Source organism: Halichoerus grypus, chromosome 10 (assembly GCF_964656455.1).
Source record: "Halichoerus grypus chromosome 10, mHalGry1.hap1.1, whole genome shotgun sequence".
Taxonomy (NCBI): Eukaryota; Metazoa; Chordata; class Mammalia; order Carnivora; family Phocidae; genus Halichoerus; species Halichoerus grypus.
The window spans coordinates 27,441,401-27,447,494 of record NC_135721.1 but is presented as its reverse complement, the minus strand read 5'-3'; positions in this window follow the sequence as shown (position 1 = coordinate 27,447,494).

Genomic DNA, 6,094 nt, shown 5'->3' with positions numbered 1-6,094 from the left:
GATCCCAGGACCCTGGGATCATGACCTGAGCCAAAGGCAGACACTTAATGACTGAGCCACCTGGGCGCCCTGACTTCCTGTTTCAGTTAGAGCTGGTTGCTCTCTATTTACACAGCATATCTCTCATCCTGGCATTTTGAATTAAGTGCATTTTAAAAATCCTGTGCATTTTTCTTCCTTGGTTTTTATTTCATTTTTTCTTCAGTGTGCCTTACAAATCTGAAAAAAAAAAATCTATTTTGTCCTCACACATTATGGATAGTTTGGCAAGAATGTACAATTTTCTCTTATAGCATCTAATGTAAATCTGATTTCTGTTCATTTGCCTATAAACTGGCATGTTTCCACAATCACTTTTAAGACCATCTTGTCATCTTCGATATTCTGAAATTTCATGAAATGTATCTTAGTGGTAGGACTTTGCCCATCTCCCATCTCAGGCCATCCATGGGTGTTCTCAATCTGATATTTGGTTTTAAATACTGTGAAATAATCTCAATTAGTACTTTGACTAGTGTCTTGCCTCCTTTTTCACTCTTCACTCTTTCTAAAATTCTTATTATTTGGATGAAGGAGTTTGAACCTCCACATCTCTGATGTTTCTCTCATAATTTCCTCCTTTTTTGACTTTTTGTTTTGTCTTTTGATTTGTAACCTTGGTTTTATTTTTTAACAGTTTTTATTTTTTTAAACTTTTTTTAAAGATTTCATTTATTTATTTGAGAGAGAGACAAAGAGTGAGACTATTTTTAACAGTTTTTAAATGATTTTTCTTTCCACGACCACTTTCTTATTCTCTGATAAGTTTTGTTTTGTTTTCTATCTGTAGAATTTATAAATTGTCTTCCTTTCTTATGTCCTGTCATATTCCCTCCTTCCTTCCTTCTTCCCTTCTTCCCATTCCTTGTATAAAGGCGCACCTGCTGGAGTATTCCAAATTATTGCCACATGGAAATCTGTTGTTGCAGCCTCTTGCTATACATTTTCTTAACTTTTTATCTTAAAATCATTATAGACTCTAACGAAGTTGCAGAAACCGACAGGGAGGTCTTGTATCCCCTTTACCCAGCCTCCCCCAATAGTAAACTCTTGTATTACTACTGTATACCATCAAAACCAGGAAATCAACATTGGTATAATCCACAGAGCTTATTCAGATTTTACCAGTTTTACAAGCTCTTATTTGAATTTTGGTATAGTTTTATACAACTTCATCATGTGTAGCTTTGTGTAACCACCACCACATACAAGATGAAGAAATGTTACATTACCATGGGCTCCCTTGCACTACCCCTTTATTTTTCTTTATGTATTTTTAATAAGCCATTTATACATGTAACTGAATTTTATATAAAATATCCTATTTTTCCAATGTTCAAAAATAAGTCAAACTGTTTAGGCTACAATCTCATCCAACACTGTGCAGGCCGAGAAAAATATGTCTATTGCCTGAAATCAACCTAGAGCTGCCTGTCTGCCATCTGGTATACATTACAATCCAGCTAAATATAACAGTGTATCTGATGATGTATTATATGTCTTCACCTAGTGTTTGGTATTTGTTTATCTGGTGATGTAGACATTTGCATTCTATACTCCTTATTATTTAGACATTTTGAAGAAAAGGTTGGGATTGTTTATTTCTAAGACTGTTGATCATTCACTATGTAGAATATTTAGAGCTAAACACAGTAAGTCAGGGGTCATTCTTTTCCTTCTAGCAATCAGAACATGCCATCCATAAATCTCTTCTCTTAGGCTCCTGACTCTTGTCAATGTGTCAATGTATATGAATTTCAACTGTGATTTCCCCACTAAGGATACCCAATATTTATCATTCCCACTAAAGTCAGCACAACCTCGGGCCTAAAAGTCTATCTGGGTCTGTGGAGTAAGTTCAAAAGCCTGTGTGTGTTTATTAACTTATAACCCTATGTTAAACGTGCTTCCTGGGGAAACAATGTTGTGTTTACTTTTCTGGCTCTCAGTCTCTGAAGAACTATCATAATCCTTTGTGTAAGGATCTGATCTCACTTCACATTTCTAAGATAATAATAACAAAAATGACAGAAAATGTGTTCTAGGCCCTTCCCATATGTGTGGAACTCCGCGACGCACTTAACAGTTATTGTTCATTCCAGCCTAACAGCAACCCTGTGGGATAGGTAATACTATTTTTTTTTTACTGATGTGAAAATTGAGGCTTTGGGAGGTTAGTGTGCCTGGTAAAGGTCATGCAGAAGGAAGGAGCTCAATTTTAAGTGAGACGTGAATGTAAATGGTAACATACCCTGTTATGTTCTGGTGAATTAGTTTTAAGACCCCCAAAATGTGGGAAAATGATAGAATATATGATAAAAATAGCAAGATTCAGGCCACATCGAGTGTGGGAGATGAGTACCACACATTCTTTCTGATCAAGTTCATACAGTGTTTTTTCAATTAAGAAACAGTAAAAAGCTACAGACCAAGTGGTCTTTGAAGTGTTATTGTTTGGAAAAATGAGCTACAAGCAAACTATGCCTCCTTCCTGAAATCAAAGTATAGATACTGGTCAGTGTATTCTACTGTTGCTAAACACCAGGATGCGGGAAGGTTTAGGATCGCTACAACACCATATCACTAGACTGGACAAAAGCTGACAGAGATAAAGATCAGAGTCCTTTAAAAGAATAACTTGGAGCAATGTAACTGATTTATTTTTATCAGTGAATTAAAGAAAGCAAATTTCATATTATATCCAACGAAGATGTGAAGAAGGAACAGTTAATGAACAACCTGATGGTTGGTTAATAGATTATTTCATGAGATCAGAGATGAGGGCAGGCTCATTATGAGGTGTCTGTTTAGAGTCCACTTTTAAAGATATGGGACTTGGCAGGCAGTTTTCTTGCTAGAAGCATCCATTGCTATTCCTGGTCACGTAGGAAGAATGGAGTGTCTGACAATGACGGACCATGCAGCAGCAGCCTGGCTGCTTGGAAATTAATTGGAAGTCCTCTTCTAGAGAACTGCTATCTTCTGTTACCACCCAGAAACTCGATTGTACTAATAATGTGTGCCCAACTCTGTAAGAGGCACAGTGCAAGGCAGAGGCCTAGGATTTCCAAAGAAAAACAAAAACATTGCAGAAAATAATTTTTTTTATGGAAATGTCTAAATTCTTATCATCAGGGTGTTTAGTGTATATTCTGTGGGTATACTTCAAATTGCAGTAGCCAGCTTTAAGCCACACACAATATGCAGTATAGGAACTTATATTCTGTATCAGAAAAAGTTCCATTTGTGTTTGATTTCATACTATAGTAAGACTAATAATAATAATAGGCCAAATATTTATTGAAATTGGTTTAATATTAATAACATGAATAATGATAATGATAAAATAAATGTATAGTTATTGAGTTCTTAGTATGTGCTAAGTATTATGTCAGATAATTTATAGGTATTAGATCACTTAATCTTTGTCAGGCCTTGAAAATAGTATCACCTCAGTTTTACAGGGGAGGTAGAAAAGTGTTTTAAGGGTTAGATAATTGCCCAAGGCAATCTTACCTCAGAGTCTATATATTCAATCACTATGCAATATGTTCCCTATTTCTCCCCATTTGTATCACAAGCTCATTGACAGTGAGGGATAGTGAACTAATAATAATAGCAGACACTTACTTGGTACTTAAATGTAAATGTGCAAGGCATTCTTTAAGATATATATGTGTGTGTTTATGTATCTTGAATATATATACATACACACATACCTGCATATATATTTTGCTATAATGAATGTATGTAATAAATATGTATCACATATAATCATATATAATTTATATAAACATATATAAAATAAATATGTATGTATTCATGAGATTCTCACAACCATCCTCTGAGGCAGGAGTTTGATGATGATGATGATGATGATGGTGTACATGTCACAGATGAGAACACCGAAGCACTGAAAGATTGGATCACTTGGCCAAATTGGCCCAAGGACTTCTCCCAGTGCCAGACCAGCTGGGTCCAATGCTGTACCCTTACCTACAATGCTCTACTATCTATGCTAGTGATAAGGATACAAAAACAGAATGAGAATGAGTCCAAGGCAGCAATGTTTTGTGAGAGTTTTTTATTTTTTTAATTTAATTAAATTAATTTATTTATTTATTTTTAAAGATTCTTTTTATTTATTTACTTGACAGAGAGAGACACAGTGAGAGAGGGAACACAAGCAGGGGGAGTGGGAGAGGGAGAAGCAGGCTTCCCGTGGAGCAGGGAGCCCGATGCGGGGCTCGATCCCAGGACCCTGGGATCATGACCTGAGCTGAAGGCAGAAGCTTAACGACTGAGCCACCCAGGCGCCCCTGTGAGAGTTTTTTAAACAAGGCCATATGCTGCCCCAGGCTTTAACAGCCGTCCTCACTCTCTTCTGCACATTTTCATGAAGAAATCAGTTATCAGGTGCTATGTTCTGAATGTCTGTGTCCCTGCAAAGTTTATATGTTGAACCCCTAATGCTCAGGATGATGGTATTAGGAGGGCCTTTGGGAGGTGCTTAGGTCGTGAGGGTGCAGCCCGCATGAATGGAATTAGTGCCTTTTTGAAAGACCCCAGAAAGCTCCCTTTCACTATGTGAGGATACATAACAAATGGGAGAATAGATTCTCACCAGAACACAAAGATGGTGGTGCCTTGATCTTAGACTTCCAGGCTCCAGAATTGTGAAAAATAAATTTCCGTTGTTAAAAGCCACCCAATCTGTGGTATTTTGTTATAAAAGCCAGAAAAGACTAAGAAATCGCGTTAACAGAAAAAAAAAAGCCCATGCGACTGACACATAATTAAGGCTCATCCAAGATCAATGAAACACAGCAAGGCACATTAGAGAGAAAGCAAGGAGTAGCGCCTTCTAGGTGAAGAGGACGGCCATCGCAACCTTAGATCACTGACTTGATCCTTTTAGGCTATGTATGCTTTTTGAAGAGATAATACAAAATAATTTTGAGTATACATATATCTATGAAGTGTATATGTACTATACATATATATGGGCTTTGTGTTTTTGTATGTGTATGTGTATATGTAGTACATCCATTCCTATCATAAACTTATTTAATTGGGGGGGTTGGGGAGAACCACTCCAGCTCTTCCAGAAAAAGAAAAGGTGGTCTGGGATTCTTTTTTTAAAAAAAATCACATTCCTTGGATTTTTGGCAATAAATTTTACCCCTATTTATATTTTGTTTGTAGAAAAACTATGATATATTCAGGAGCTTAGGAAATGCAACTGTTTGAAACATTCAGAAGATTATCCATTTACAAATAACATCAATTCTGGATTAATATCAGCACCCAGCTTCTCTGTGCCGTGCTAGCTTAGTGAAACCAAAGTAGTATCTAGGGCCAAAACAGAATACCTAAGGTGAAAGTACTGTATTTTACTCACATGGTGCCATGAACTTTGTCACTGGGATCCACATAGATTAAAAAAAAGAAGAAGAAGAAGTGGGGAGGAAGGCCAAATATTTTATTGTTGTATCTGGTAGTAGTTGCTGATAGAAGTTTAATGATTAAGATAATTATTAAGATAGAGAGCTTCCTTGTCATTCTGATTCCACCAAGTATCTGCTTTGTGGACTTATATACTTATCTGTGTCTCAGCTTCTTTGTCTGAGAGATGGAAATAATAGTTTCCACATCACAGAGTTGTCATAAGGATTAAATCAGTTAATATCTGTAAAGCTCCCAAAACATCCATGACATATAATATGTAATCTTTTTGTTCCCCCACAAAATAAATTACTGGTTACAAAACTTCAGCCCTTCATTGGCATTTAAAAACATAAAGAACATTAACAACATTTCTTAGGAGATTAAAGGCTTAATCAGGGGCATTTACTCTTCTAGAACTGATGAGGGATAATGCATGAGGGGTAATGCATGAATCTACAGAACTCCACATGCAAAGCTATAGGGAGCTTTGGTCTGGTTTTCCCAGGAAGAATGAGAATTGGGGCAGATGTAATATACTGTACCACAAACAGCCTGTTGTTACAAACTTTAATAAAATAATGAAGCAAAACTTCCTTAGGAAAGTGAC